Consider the following 16,053-nt stretch of genomic DNA (forward strand, 5'->3'; position numbering starts at 1 on the left):
GCAATACAAAATACATATCCATCAGTCTAGCTGTTATAAAAATTCAAAGGGCTGAGCCTTAATAAGCAAAAGACATAACACAGAAACCTGTAATGGGATCTAAATTGTAAATTTTTATAATAACATCATAATTACTAAATGAATGTAAGGGCAATTGTGTGGAAAGGTGTCCCTGTGTCACATAGTCTAGATTTAAGGAACTTAAATGTTAAGTGAATGAGTGTATGACTCATTTCATTGGGCATGCTGCTTAGTTCTCCATGTATTTACCTATTTGTAGTATACAGGAATTGAGCAATGCTCGTGTTGTCCTGTCTCCATAACCACGTTTATCAAGTATACCTTTACACACATGAATGTTTTTCTCATACACCATCTCTTTGTCTAAGTCGTTCCAAATATTTAAGTATTTACCTAATATAACTAATTGTGATATACACGGAATGTAGTATGCTCGTGGGTTTCCGTCACTGTTTCTCAATAAGTCAAATATAACTTTAAATTCGTTTAAGTTTTTAGACTGGACGATCTCTTTGTCCAGGAACGCTATATTTCTTGATATCCTTCAAGCAGCTTGACTTTTTCAATTTCATTCCGTGTCCTCTTGTTGCTCTCTTATCCCATACAAACAGATCTTCTTGGTCAATTTGATCTACTCCCACCATGGTCCTGAACACTGCAATCATGTCTCCCCTCTTTCTCCTTTCCTCTAAGGAAGGCAAATCCAGTTTTTCCAGCCTCTCTCTGTATGACAGATCTGTCCGACTAGGGACGATCTTGGTTGCTGTTCTTTGTATTCTCTCAATCTTGTTTATATCTTTCTTTTTGTGTGGGGACCACACTACCGCTGCATATTCTAACCTGGGGCGGATCATGGCTACTATCAATTTTTTCATCATCTCCTCATCCATATAATGAAATGCTACTCTTATGTTAGTCAAGAGTTTATAAATCTCTCCAACTATTTTGTTAATGTGCTTTTCTGGTGACAAACTATCTTGGACCAGCACTCCCAAATCTTTCTCTTCTCTCCTTTTTGTGATTAATTCATTACCCAACAAATAATTCAGTGATGGTCTCCTGGTACTTTTACCCATTTCCAATATTTTACATTTCTTTACATTAAATTTCATTTCCCACTTCCGGCTCCAATTGTGTATCCTATCCAAATCCTCCTGCAGTATTTTACAATCCTCCTCAACCTCTATCTTCCTCAAGATCTTTACATCATCAGCAAACAGACCTGCATAACTGTTCAATCCATCTACCATATCTATCTATCTATCTATCTATTGCCAGACGCCTCAATCCCGTTTGGGGTGGCCACAAACAAATCGCCTCCAAGTCGCCCTGTCCCCCGCCATTTCACTACCCTGCTCCCAACTCACACCCCCCTCTCTCATATACCTCTCCACCCCATCCCTCCATCTCATCCTCGGTCTCCCCCTCCCTCTTCCACCCTCCACCTCACTCACATACACTCTCTTCGTCAGTCTTTCACCCTCCATCCTCTCCACATGGCCAAACCACCTCAGTGTGTTCCTCACAACGCTTCCTATCACATCCACATCAACACCACAACGCTCCTTTATATCCTCATTCGTCAGCCTGTCTCTCCATGTGACTCCACAGGCTCCTCTTAAATAACTCATTTCCACTGCTCTCACTCTTGACTTGTGTCCTTCCAACAACGTCCAAGCTTCACTTCCGTACGTTAGAGTTGGTATCACAATACTGTCATGCAGTAACTTTTTTACTTCCATGCTCACTTCCCTGTTTCTTATCACTGCTTTCAAGGAACCAGCAACCTTTCTTCCCTGCTGTACCCTTTCAAGCACTTCACCCTCCAAACCTCCATCCTTACTCATCACACTACCCAAATACTTAAACGTACTCACATTTTCCAATTCCTCACCATCCAACCTCGCTATACATTCACTGACTTCACCTCTCTCAAAGACCATCACTTTACTCTTCCCTACATTCACCTTTAGGTTCCGTTTCTTACACACTCTCTCAAACTCATCCACCAAGCCTTGCAGCTCCCCTTCATCTTCACTCAACAACACAGTATCATCTGCAAACAACAGTACAGGGAGTTTCCAAACACTATCCTCTCTCACCAGGGCCACTCCAACATCCACTACCCTACCTTGTACCTCTTTTATTACCCCATCCATGTACAGATTGAACAACCATGGAGACATGACACATCCCTGTTTCAACCCAACTTTCAAAGAGAAAAATTCACTTAGTTCACCATCCACACGCACTGCAGCCTTCGCACCATCGTACATACTCTTCACAGCATTCAACAACTTCCCATCTACTCCATATATTCTTAACACTTTCCACAATCCTTGTCTATCCACCCTGTCATATGCTTTCTCCAAATCCATGAAAGCCGCATACAACTTCTTTCCCTTCTCTAGAAACTTTTCCACTAAAGATCTAAGAATGAATATCTGATCTACACAACCTCTTCCCTTCCTAAAGCCTCCCTGTTCTTCTCCAACTAATTTCTCTGTTCTTTCTCTAACTCTGTCTATAAGTATCCTACCATACACTTTTCCTATTATACTAAGAAGACAAATGCCCCTATGATTACCACACACTTCTTTTTCCCCTTTTCCTTTGTACAAGGGAATAATTATACCTGACTTCCAATCCTCCGGGACTCTACCTTCCTCCCAGGCCAATCTGCACATCTTCCACATCCATTCTACTACTATCTCTCCCCCATGCTTCAGCATCTCACCACACACTCCATCAATTCCTGGGGCTTTCCCGATTTAACTTTCTTCATTGCTTCCACAACCTCTATCCTACTGATTTCTACCTGTCTTCTCACCTCCCTCCTTCTCCCAGCCATTCCCCAGCCACTTATACTCGCATTACTTCCATCCTCTACGTTCAACAATTCCTTAAAGTGTTCTCTCCATCTGCTCACTTTTTCTCCCTTCTCCACTAGTAATCTACCATGTTTATCTTTCACTCCCCTGCTAACTTCACTTCCACCCTGTCTTACTCTTTTCACTTCTCTCCAGAACATTTTCTTACAGTCCCTCCACTTTACACTCAAATTCCTTCCAAATTCCTCATCCACTCTCTTCTTACTCTCTCTTACTAATCTTTTCACCTCTCTCTTCCTTTCCACATATAACTCTCTCTTCTGCCTCTCAACTTCTTCCACGCCCCTATTTCTCATCCATTCATTGTATGCTTTCTTCTTTTGTGCCACAGCCTGTTTCACCTCTTCAGTCCACCACGCTGTTCCTTGCACCCCCCTCCGTCTTCTCTTCCTTCCACACACCACATCACATGCTGCACATATTTCTTCTGTAAATATCTTACACACACCTTCCACGTCTCCCATCTGCTCCAATTCATATTTGCCCAATCGTTCCTCCACTTCTCTCTTATACTCTGCCTTTTTCTCATCCTCTTGTAACCTTTCCACTCTCCTTGCAACTACTCCTTCCTCTCGTCTTTCCCTTCTTCTATTCCTCCATCTTACTTGCATCCTAATTCTGGCCACCACCAAGTAGTGGTCAGAAAGTCCACTCCCCCAACCTCTATACACTCTTGCATCCTTTACACATCTTCGCATCCTTTCATCCACACACACATAATCAATCATTGCCTTCCTTTCATTCAGTTCACCACCCACCCTTCTCATCACTCGCCATGTATACCTGTGGATCATTTTATGCCTGAAGAGGGTATTGGCTATTACCAACCCCCTCCCAGCACAAATGTCCACTAACGCACTCCCATTCTCATCTATCTCAGCAGGCACACCCCACTCACCAACTATTCCATCCACCTTCACATTACCAACTTTACCATTCATATCACCGATCAAAAACACTCTCTCATTCCTTCCAAACTTTTCCATGCACACTTCCACATTTGTCCAGAACTCTTCTCTCACTCTTCTAGCACGATCTTGCGTTGGCGCATACACACACACAATCGCCCACATTTGTATTCCAACTTTCAACTTTACCCACACAATCCTTGACCCAACTGATCCATACTGTCTTATTCTCTTCTTCCATCTTTTACTCACAACTATACACACTCCTTCCTTTGCCCTCTCATTCTCATCTACTCCTGCACATATACCCCATCCATACTCCCATTCTCTCACACTTTCTCCTCTCCATTTTGTTTCAGTTATTCCACATACATCCACTTTCGCATCCTCAAGCACCTGGACAATCTCTCTCTCTTTCACCTCATCATTCGCTCCTCTTACATTCCATGTACACATTACCAAGTCCTTTGTCCGGTCCTGGGTCGTCAACGTTTGGTCAGTCTTTGTCCGAGGCTTCTTGTTTGTTTTTTTACGTAAATCAGGAACATTACTGGCGCCAACACCGAGCCTTGAGGGACTGCACTTGTTACTTCCCTCCATCCAGACATCCTATCCTTTATTACTGTCCTCATTTGTCTGTCTCTCAAAAAGTCTCTCATCCATTCCAGAAGTTTCCCCTTCAGTCCTCCTATATATTCTAGTTTCCACATCAGTCTCTTATGAGGTACCTTGTCAAAGGCCTTCTCTAAGTACACACAATCCACCCAACCATCTCTCTCCTGTACCACGTCAATCGCTCTTAAGTAAAAGCTCAACAAGTTAGAAACACATGACCTTCCACTTCTGAATCCAAACTGACATTCAGCCAAAATATTCATCTCTTCCAGATATTTTATCTATCTGTTTTTCAGGATTCTCTCACACAATTTTGTGATCATGCTGGTTAGAGACACTGGTCTAAAATTCAGGGGTTCTTCCTTGTTTCCTCCCTTGTAAATTGGTACCACATTTGCCCTCTTCCATTCTTGTGGCACTTTCCCCTCTTCCAGTGAGCATACGATTAAACTGTGAGTTTTATCCGCCAGTTGTTCTCTGCACTCCTTCAGTACCCAATTAGAAATTCCATCAGGTCCTGGGGCTTTCCTTACATCCTGAGTTTCCAGTAATTTATACACTTCCTGTACCTCCACTTTTATATCTTTTATCACTGGAACATTTCTAATCACTCCCTCCCCTTCCACAAGCTCCTTTTCTTTAGTGAAAACTGACTGGAAACGTTTGTTCATTATTTCTGCTTGCATTGCCGCATCCTTAAAGACCTCTCCTTCTACTTTCAGTTTGGTGATTCCTTCCTTTTGTTTCAGTTTACCATTAACAAATCTATAAAACAGTTTGGGTTCATCCTTGCATTTGTCTATTATACCTTTTTCAGAATTCCTTTCTTCTTCTCTACGTATTCTTGTGTATTCATTTTTTGTTCTTTTATATTCTTCCTTTGTTCTGTTATTACCTCTCTTTCTCCAATTGTTCCACGCCTTATCTCTCTCTTTTTTTGCTATCATACACCTTCTATTAAACCACTCCTTTTTCCTGTTTTCTTTCCCTCTTACTCTTGGTACAAATTTTTCCACTCCCAAATTATAGAGGTCTAGAAAAATATCTCACTTCCTCTGTATCTCTGTTATTTCTCTGAATTTTCTCCAATCTGCTTTTTCAAAAAATTTTCTCAATCCTGTAAAGTTTGCTTTCCCCAAGTTGTACCTTCCCTGCCTATAAAGCTCGTCTCTTGGCACCACGTTCCCTGTTATCATCTGGAACTCAGTGACCACATGATCACTTTTTCCAATAGGACACAGATATTCCAAGGATTCTACTACACCGGGTTCTTTGGTAAACAGTAAGTCTAGTCTTGCTGAGGTGTCCTCACCTCGGAACCGTGTCTCTTCTTTGACCCCATTATGTCATCACATTGTTCATTGTTATAATTAATAATTTAGTGCCCCATGAATCTCTGCTGCCTCCTGAGTCTCATTCCTCCCAGTTCACCTCTTTACAACTGAAGACACCCACTAAAATTATATTGTTACTTTTCTCAATCATTTTCTGTAAATAGCTAGCAATGTCTGACATTTCCTGGTATTCATCATCACTCCATGCTCTTGTCTTAGGGGGAACATACACTACTGCCATATCTCTATTGCTATTCTCTCCAGTTTCTAATTTCATATTTATAACTTCAGCCCTGCCTTCTCCCATTTCCACAGTATCTACATTTATGTTGTTCTTCACTATCATCACTCCTCCTCCCATTTTTTCTCTTCTGTCTCTTCTGCACAGTTTGTATTTACCATCTCCCATATGAACACCAATATCTTCTCTTAATTTGGTCTCTATAAAGCACATAACATCAGGTTCATATACCCTCAAAAAATCATTGATTTCTAGCCTTGCCGATATTAAACCATCAACATTTGTATATGACACCTTCCAATTTTTTAAAAAGGTTTTTTATACCCTCTTTTCTCCTTCTCTCCACCGGTACCACTTCCTTAATTTCTGATCCACGACTCTCCAATAAAACACTGTCTTCTCTTCCACTGTTCTCTGTTCATTTTTTACCTTTGCTTCCTTTACTAACTTCTTTATCTTAGCTCTTTCTTCCTCATTTGCATCTCTCCTTATCCAAACATTTTTTAACCCTTCCTTGTCTGATAATTTCCATGTTCTACTGATAATTTCATTTACTGTTGCTTGGGACTTAAACTTGACCTTCAATGGCCTTGCCCCTCCTTCCTCATACTTTCCTACCCTAAACACCTCTTGAATCTGTTCTTGAGCTTCGTGGTTTTCCTCCATGACTACTGATATTATTTCTTTAACCTTCCTCAGTTCTTGTCTTTCTCTTTCTGATCTTATTGTCATACTTTTTCTTTAACTCCTGAAATTATTACACATTTTTTCTTATCTGCTACATCTCTAACTAAAGATTCTCTACTTCTCAGTACCCTAACCACTTCCCTCTCCACCTTTTCTTTGCTTTGTTGTTCTATAATCTATTTCAAATTTACATTTCCTTCTTCCTGAATTTTCTTCCACCCCTTATGTTGCTCCTTGATTTCTTTAATGTGCTCGTACTGTATTCTTGATTTGAATTTATACTTATCTAGTTTGTTTTTTATCCTCTCCCATTCTTCTTCTAACCTCTTATTCTCCCTCTTATGCTGATTTACTTCATTAGAGGCTGATTCATTGCTAACTTTTAATTCAGTAACTTCTCTTTCTTGTTTGTCACTGCGTGTACTAATTTTTCCAGTTTAATCCTTAAACTTCTGATCTCGTTTTCCTGCTCTATGGTCCGTTCCTGTAACTCTTTAATTACCGCCAATACCTTTTTTATCTCCTGGACATTCTTCTCCGCTGTTTTCTCTACACCTGCTATTCTTGTTTGGTTCAACTTAATACTTCCATTTCCCACATCCTCTTCACAGGAGCCCTCGAACTCTCTCTCGCCACTTGTAAACACTGCACTGTCCCTTTCCGCCACGATTCAACCATATGGGGAGACTATTTTCACTATATCTTGTTCTTTTTGTGAGCGAAACTGAATTTTTTTTTCCTACTGTCCTACGGGACCACCACTCACGCACTCATTAACATAATCACAAATAGGCTGGCCTTCTTTTCGTCGCTGATTTTACAATTATTTCTCCACGATCCAGGAAGAGCTCCGTCTCTGTCGGCGACCTGTGTGTGTGTATTTACCTATTTACCTATTTACCTATTTGTAGTATACAGGAATTGAGCAATGCTCGTGTTGTCCTGTCTCCATATCCACATTTATCAAGTCTACCTTTACACACATGAATGTTTTTCTCATGCACCACCTCTTTGTCTAAGTCGTTTCAAATATTTAAGAATATACCTAATTGTGATATACACGGAATGTACTATGCTCGTGGGTTTCCGTCGCTGTTTCCCAATAAGTCGAATTTAACTTTAAACTCGTTTAAGTTTTTAGACTGGACGATCTCTTTGTCCAGGCTATTCCATAAGTCTATACTTCTGTAAGGAAAGCTATATTTCTTGATATCCTTCAAGCAGCTTGACTTTTTCAATTTCATTCCATGTCCTCTTGTTGCTCTCTTATCCCATACAAACAGATCTTCTTTGTCAATTTTATCTACTCCCACCATGGTCCTGAACACCGCAATCATGTCTCCCCTCTTTCTCCTTTCCTCTAACGAAGGCAAATCCAGTTTTTCCAGCCTCTCTCTGTATGACAGGTCTGTCAGACTGGGGACCATATTGGTTGCTGTTCTTTGTATTCTCTCAATCTTGTTTATATCTTTCTTTTTGTGTGGGGACCACACTACCGCTGCATATTCTAACCTGGGGCGGATCATGGCCACTATCAATTTTTTCATCATTTCCTCGTCCATATAATGAAATGCTACTCTTATGTTAGTCAAGAGCTTATAAGTCTCTCCAACTATCTTATTAATGTGCTTTTCTGGTGACAAACTATCTTGGACCAGCACTCCCAAATCTTTCTCTTCTCTCCTTTTTGTGATTAATTCATTACCCAAAAAATAATTCAGTGATGGTCTCCTGGTACTTTTACCCATTTCCAATATTTTACATTTCTTTACATTAAATTTCATTTCCCACGTCCGGCTCCAATTGTGTATCCTATCCAAATCCTCCTGCAGTATTTTACAATCCTCCTCAACCTCTATCTTCCTCAAGATCTTTACATCATCAGCAAACAGACTCGCATAACTGTTCACTTCATCTACCATATCATTTACGTAAATCAGGAACATTACTGGCGCCAACACTGAGCCTTGAGGGACTCCACTTGTTACTTCCCTCCATCCAGACATCTTTTCCTTTATTACTGTCCTCATTTGTCTGTCTCTCAAAAAGTCTCTCATCCATTCCAGAAGTTTCCCCTTTAGTCCTCCTATATATTCTAGTTTCCACATTAGTCTCTTATGAGGTACCTTGTCAAAGGCCTTCTCTAAGTCTAAGTACACACAATCCACCCAACCATCTCTCTCCTGTACCACATCAATCGCTCTTGAGTAAAAGCTCAACAAGTTTGAAACACATGACCTTCCACTTCTGAATCCAAACTGACATTCAGCCAAAATATTCATCTCTTCCAGATATTTTATCCATCTGTCTTTCAGGATTCTCTCACACAATTTTGCGACCATGCTGGTTAGAGACACTGGTCTATAATTCAGGGGTTCTTCCCTGTTTCCTCCCTTGTAAATTGGTACCACATTTGCCCTCTTCCATTCTTTTGGCACTTTCCCCTCTTCCAGTGAGCATACAATTAAGCTGTGAATTTTATCCGCCAGTTGTTCTCTGCATTCCTTCAGTACCCAATTAGAAATTCCATCAGGTCCTGGGGCTTTCCTTACATCTTGAGTTTCCAGTAATTTATACACTTCCTGCACCTCCACTTTTATATCTTTCATCACCGGAACATTTCTAATCACTCCCTCCCCTTCCACAAGCTCCTTTTCTTTAGTGAAAACTGACTGGAAACGTTTGTTCATTATTTCTGCTTGCACTGCCGCATCCTTAAAGACCTCTCCATCTACTTTCAGCTTGGTGATTCCTTCCTTTTGTTTCAGTTTGCCATTAACAAATCTATAAAACAGTTTGGGTTCATCCTTGCATTTGTCAATTATACCTTTTTCAAAATTCCTTTCTTCTTCCCTACGTATTCTTGTGTATTCGTTTCTTGTTCGTTTATATTCTTCCTTTGTTCTGTCGTTACCTCTCTTTCTCCAATTGTTCCATGCCTTATCTCTCTCTTTTTTGGCTATCATACACCTTCTATTAAACCACTCCTTTTTCCTGTTTTCTTTCCCTCTTACTCTTGGTACAAATTTTTCCACTCCCAAATTATAGAGGTCTAGAAACATATCCCACTTCCTCTGTATCTCTCTTGTTTCTCTGAATTTTCTCCAATCCGCATTTTCAAAAAAGTTTCTCAATCCTGTAAAATTTGCTTTGCCAAAGTTGTATCTTCCCTGTCTATGAAGCTCGTCTCTTTGCTCGACGTTTCCTATTAACATCTGGAACTCAATGACCACTTGATCACTTTTTCCCAAAGGACAGAGATATTCCAATGATTCTATTACATCGGGTTGTGTGTGTGTGTGTGTGTGTGTGTGTGTGTGTGTGTGTGTGTGTGTGTGTGTGTGTGTGTGGGAGGTTGGTCTACCATGCACCACACAGTCAGTTGTGTATGTGTGTGTGGGAGGTTGGTCTACCATGCACCACACAGTCAGTTTGAATCCGAAGGTCAAACCGTTTGTGACTCATGAATCGTTATTTGTGGCTTATTTTTCTGCCTTCCAGTGATTGCTTGCCTTGTCTGCCAACATGGGGCCTAAGTGTAGTGCTAGTGATGCATGTGGTAACACACCAAAGTGGGCTCGTAAGTGATGATGCTGGCAGAGAAAATTTAAGTGTTGGACAAACTTAGGGAAGGAATGTCAGAGAGGCTGTTGGTCGTATGTTTGGTTTCAGGACAATTCACCACCACAACAATAACAAGACAATTCGCCGTCAGGACTTTTCGTCATCAAGACGATTCCCCGTCATTTGTTTAAATACCAGTTTATTTAGCAAGTACACTAGTTTCTTACTTATATGAGTTATAAAATCCCCCTGAAAATTAGTTATCAAAGTACAGTATTCCATCTACTATCTGACGTAATAGAGCCAAAGGCATGTCCGGAAAGTGGTCTCGTTCGGGAAGTGGACTCCAGCCTCCTGGACTTGTACTCATGGACCCTAACCTAATCTGACTCAGAAAAACACCTATACAACTCCCTACTGGACATGAATAGCACCTATTCAAGACCCAATTCACACCATTAAGGGACATAAAAGACTGAAATAAATGCAAAAGAACCAGAGAATGAGGTTTTAGAGGTGAGTATATACAAAATTAAACATTCTGGGTACTTACAAGTCCCTGGCTCCTGGACTTATGGACCCTAACCTAGCCTAACTCAGAAAAATACCTCCCTACTGCACATGCATAGCACCTAAGACACTATTCACACCAATAAGGAACATAAAAGAGTGAAATGAGGTTTTAGAGGTAAGTATGGAAAATACAGATCAATATGAAACATTCTGGGTACTTACAACAAGTCCCTGGTCATCTCGATGAATAACCCGTTTCATCTCAGACTCTGACAGTAAAAAGGAGTACCTGAAGCACCTGCAGTACACTGTACATGAAGTCTTGCACTGAACTTAGTAATCTGCATTCATAATTCCATTTTCTTAACACTGTACACTCTAGTCATACTTGCACTCCACTGTACCTTAATGAAATCAGTGTTGCACTCTGCACATAAGTCTTTGCACTCAAATCCATTTTCTTAACACTACACACTCTAATCTAATTTGTGATCCATTGAACATCAATAGCATCAGCGTTGCACTCTGCACTTAAGTCTTAACACTACGCACTGTTCTTTTCACTGCACAACGCTGTAAATTCCTGTGCGGTCTAGTGGCGAGTTCGTGCTGTTTAATCACTGTCAGAGTCCGAGAGTAGCTGATGCAGGTGGCCTAGGGGTACATCGCTGAGACATGGTGATGGACTACTCACTGCAGACGACTCTGAAGAGAGGGGCAAACACACGTCCATTGGCAATTCCACTGTGCCTGATGTGCTGGGCTGTGGCTCGGAGGATGAGGGCCTGTCTTGGGGAGGCAATGGAGTGGAGCCAGGGCTGGGCACAGTGGGGGTCACGGGTCTGAAAAACCTGTTAATGGTTGATTGATGCAAGGAACGACGATTTTGACGGTTAATGATGCGCTACCTTAAAGCGCACACTTCCTCCACAAGTCCCAAGGGTCCCATCTCCTTGTCGCAATCCGGGTGTTCCAGGTAGTCGAGAACGAACTGTAGGTGTTCCCGGAGTGCGTTCAGCTTGAGGATGGCTGGAGTAGTGTCATGCTGAGAGAAGTACGAATCATTGTCGGAATCTTCAAGCAGGGTACTGATACCTGCAACTGAAGATGCGTTCTAGATATCAGACATGGTCTGAGACCCAGGATCACCCTCGTCGTCATCCAACCACTCACGCATTTCGTCCACATCAACATCGACACCATGTGCACGTAAACATGCATGGAAGTCATCCACGTCAAAACCTAGGAAATTATGCTCCACATTCGATCTGAGAAGCAGACGAGACCAACCATTTTCTAGTCTTGACAAGGACTTCCTTCCATGCACTGGCCCAGTTGTAGATTGCAGACTTGATGTTGTAGCGGCGAAGGTTTTCCTAAGTCCACTGGCCTCGCGTGTCCCGTCCATCCTTGAGTTTGTCCTCATCCTCGTGAACAACCATCACCTCATCCAGTAACTTCCTTCGGTACAGCCTCTTCATTGCCATGATCACTCCTTGGTCCATTGGCTGGATGAGAGCAGTCATATTAGGTAGCAGAAACATGCACCTAATGCGGCCATTCTCAGCCACCAACTCGTTGTTGCACAGGTGAGCAGGTGCATTGTCAAGGAGGAGGGAGGCCTTTACCTGGTCGTTCGGGATTCCCAGTTTCTCCGTCTGGTAATTGATGACCTCCTTGATGAAATGGTGGTGGAACCAGTCCTTGAAGATCTGGGCAGTGAACTATGCCTTCAAAAAATGGTACCAAACAACAGGTAGGACATCCATCATCCCACGAAGACACTGAGGCTGCTGTGCACGGCCAACAATAACGGGCTTAAGCCAATGCATGCCGTTAGCACTGGTACAACACAAAGCAGATCTCCGTTGCTTGGAGATCTTGCCGCCAGGTACACACTTCTTCGCCTCCTTGGCTAGAGTGTTCATTGGGAATGAGCGACAGAAAAAACCAGTTTCATCAGCATTGTAGACTTGACCGAGAGTGTGGCCCTCCACAGACGGAGAAGCGTGTACCTGGCCGCAAACTTTGCAGGCAACGGATATCTGCTTTGTGTTGTGCCAATGCTAACGGCACGCACCGGCTCAAGCCCGTTGTTGTTGGCCGTGCAAAACAGCCTCAGTGTCTTTGTGGGGTGATGGATGTCTTTTCTGTCTTTTGGTACCATTCTTTGACAGCCTGGTTCACAGCCAAGATCTTCAAAGACTGGTATCACCGCCATTTTGTCAAGGAGGTCATCCATTACCAGACAAAGAAACTGGGAATCCACAATTAGGTAAAGGTCCCCCTTTTCTTGGACAATGCACCTGTGCATGCGTCCAACAAGGACTTGGTGGCTGAAAATGGCCGCATTAGGTGCATGTTTATGCCACCTAATTCTATTTCTCTCATCCAACCAATGGACCAAGGAGTGATTGTAGCAACGAAGAGGCTGTACTGTCAGAAGTTCCTGGACAAAATGATGGTTGTTCTCGAGGACAAGGATGAGCGCAAGGAGGGACAGGACACGCGAGGCCAGCAGACACTGGAAAACCTTTGCTGCTAGAACATCAAGTCTGCCATCTACAACTGGGCAAGTGCATGGAAGGAAGTCCCTGTCAAGACTCTGGAAAATGGTTGGTCTCTGCTTCTCGGAGCCGATGTGGTGCACGATTTTCTAGGTTTCAACCTGGATGACTTTCATGCATGTCTTCATGCACATGGCAACAATGTTGATGTGGGCAAAATGCACGAGTGGTTGGATGACGACGAGGGCGATCCTGGGTATCAGATCATGTCTGATATCGAGATCGCATCTTCAGTTGCAGATACAAGTACCTGGTTTGAAGATTCCAACATAGACAGCGACGCTGATTTGGACTCCTCTCAGCATGCCACTACTCCAGCCATCCCCAGGATAAGCGCATTCCGGGAGCACGTCGAGTTCGTTCTCGACTACCTGGAACACCCGGACTACGACAGGGAAATGGGGCCCTTGGGAATTGTGGAGGAAGTGTGTGCTTTTAGGCAGTGCATCATTAATCACCAAAATCGTCGTTCCATGCATCAATCAACCATTGACAGTTTTTTCAGACCCGTGACCCTTGCTGTGCCCAGCCCTGGCTCCACACCACTGCCTCCCCAAGACAGGCCCTCATCCTCCCAGCCACAGCCCTACACATCAGGCACAGCGGAGTCACCACTGGACGTGAGTTTGCACCTCTCTTCAGAGTCGTCTGCAGTGGGTAGTCCATCATCACATCCCAGTGATGCACCCCTAGGCCACCTGCATCAGCTACTCTCAGACTCTGACAGTGCATAAACAGCAAGAACTCGCCACTAGACCACACGGGAATTTACAGTGTTGTGCAGTGAAAAGAACAGTGTTAAGAAATTAGAATTCAGAGTGACTTAAGTGCAGAGTGCAACACTGATTTCATTAAAGTACAATGGAGCACAAGTAAGAAAAGAGCGCGCAGTGTTAAGAAAATAGAATTCAAAGTGCAAATGACTAAGTTCAGTGCAAGAATTGATTATTGCAGGTGCTTCAGGTACACCATTTTACTGTCAGAGTCTGAGAGGAGGCGGGTTATTCATAGAGACGGCCAGGGACTTCTTGTAAGTACCCAGAATGTTTCATATTGTACTGTATTTTCCATACTTACCTCTGAAACCTCATTCCGTGGTTCCTTTGCATTTATTTCACTCTTTTATGTCCCTTATTGGTGTGAATAGGGTCTTAAATAGGTGCTATGCATGTCCAGTAGAGAGTTATGTACTGTATGTGTTTTTCTGAGTTAGGCTAGGTTAGGGTCCATACGTACCAGTCCAAGAGGCATTTTCTCAAGTCCCGGACATGCCTTTGGCTTTATTACATCGGGTATTGAAGGGATTACTGTATAACACAAAACTCTGTCGAGAAAAAGGTCAAGCCTCTCAACCAGCAACAAGAAATACACGCTAGAATCCATTTATTCTCCGTTTCCAGGCCCAGAATTAAGCTCACACTTGCAGTCCCAACTCAGATCATCCATACATACACTTCATATGCATAAATAACCTACATGACATGTTCCTTATTGAATATTTACAGTATTACATATGGTTGATTAAAAAAAAAAAAATGCTAGAATCTGTTTATTCTTCATTTACAGGCCAAGAATCAAGCACACACTTGCAGTCCCAACCCAGACCATCCATACACACACTTCAAATGCATAAATAAACCATACGTTCCATACTGAATAAAGCATTGCGGATGGGGGGGGGGGGGGAATACATACCAAAATGCATTCATTCTTTACAAGCCCATAATCAAGCTCACACTTGCAATCCCAAACCAGATCATCCATACATACACTTCATATGCATAAATACACCTTGGTTATAGTTTGTCTTCTATAAATAAATGCACAAAAAACACATTGAGTATTCTTTATTCACTGCTTATAGTTTACAAAAATCACAATTTAGAAAAGCAGCCAATGTTTCGGCAAAATCAATGTATCGGCACCTATTTGGTCCCGAAGGATGACGAAAGACAGGACTTCTACTGTATATATCTATCTATCTCTCTCTCTCTCTCTCTCTCTCTCTCTATATATATATATCTCAGTAGGATAGAAGTTGTGGAAGCAATGAAGAATGTTAAACTGGGGAAAGCCCCAGGAATTGATGGAGTGTGTGGTGAAATGCTGATGCATGAGGGAGAGATAGTAGTAGAATGGATGTGGAAGATGTGCAGATTGGCCTGGGAGGAAGGTAGAGTCCCGGAGGATTGGAAGTCAGGCATAATTATTCTCTTGTACAAAGGTAAAGCAGCATTGTGGTGTGGATGTGGATGTGATAGGAAGCGTTATGAGGAACACACTGAGGTGGTTTGGCCATGTGGAGAGGATGGAGGGTGAAAGACTGACGAAGAGAGTGTATGTGAGTGAGGTGGAGGGGGGAAGAGGGAGGGGGAGGCCGAGGATGAGATGGAGGGATGGGGTGGAGAGGTATATGAGAGAGGGGGGTGTGAGTTGGGAGCAGGGCAGTGAAATGGCGGGGGACAGGGCGACTTGGAGGTGATTTGTTTGTGGCCACCCCAAACAGGATTGAGGCGTCTGGCAATAGATAGATAGACAAAGGTAAAGGGGAAAAAGAAGTGTGTGGTAATCATAGGGGCATTTGTCTTCTTAGTATAATAGGAAAGGTGTATGGTAGGTTACTTATTGACTACGTTAGAGAAAGAACAGAGGAATTAGTTGGAGAAGAACAGGGAGGGTTTAGGAAGGGAAGAGGTTGTGTAGAACAGATAT

General features: G+C 42.5%; 1 protein-coding gene across 1 annotated transcript in view; it reads right to left on the bottom strand.

The window, feature by feature from the left end:
• The window catches only part of HUWE1 (HECT, UBA and WWE domain containing E3 ubiquitin protein ligase 1), a 1,134,422-nt gene that overhangs the window by 639,036 nt on the left and 479,333 nt on the right, over positions 1 to 16,053 (bottom strand). The gene's annotated exons all lie outside the window — the stretch shown is intronic.

The sequence above is a fragment of the Coenobita brevimanus genome, chromosome 55 (assembly GCF_032717465.1).
Source record: "Coenobita brevimanus isolate Jiangsu-jjx chromosome 55, ASM3271746v2, whole genome shotgun sequence".
NCBI classification, from domain to species: domain Eukaryota; kingdom Metazoa; phylum Arthropoda; class Malacostraca; order Decapoda; family Coenobitidae; genus Coenobita; species Coenobita brevimanus.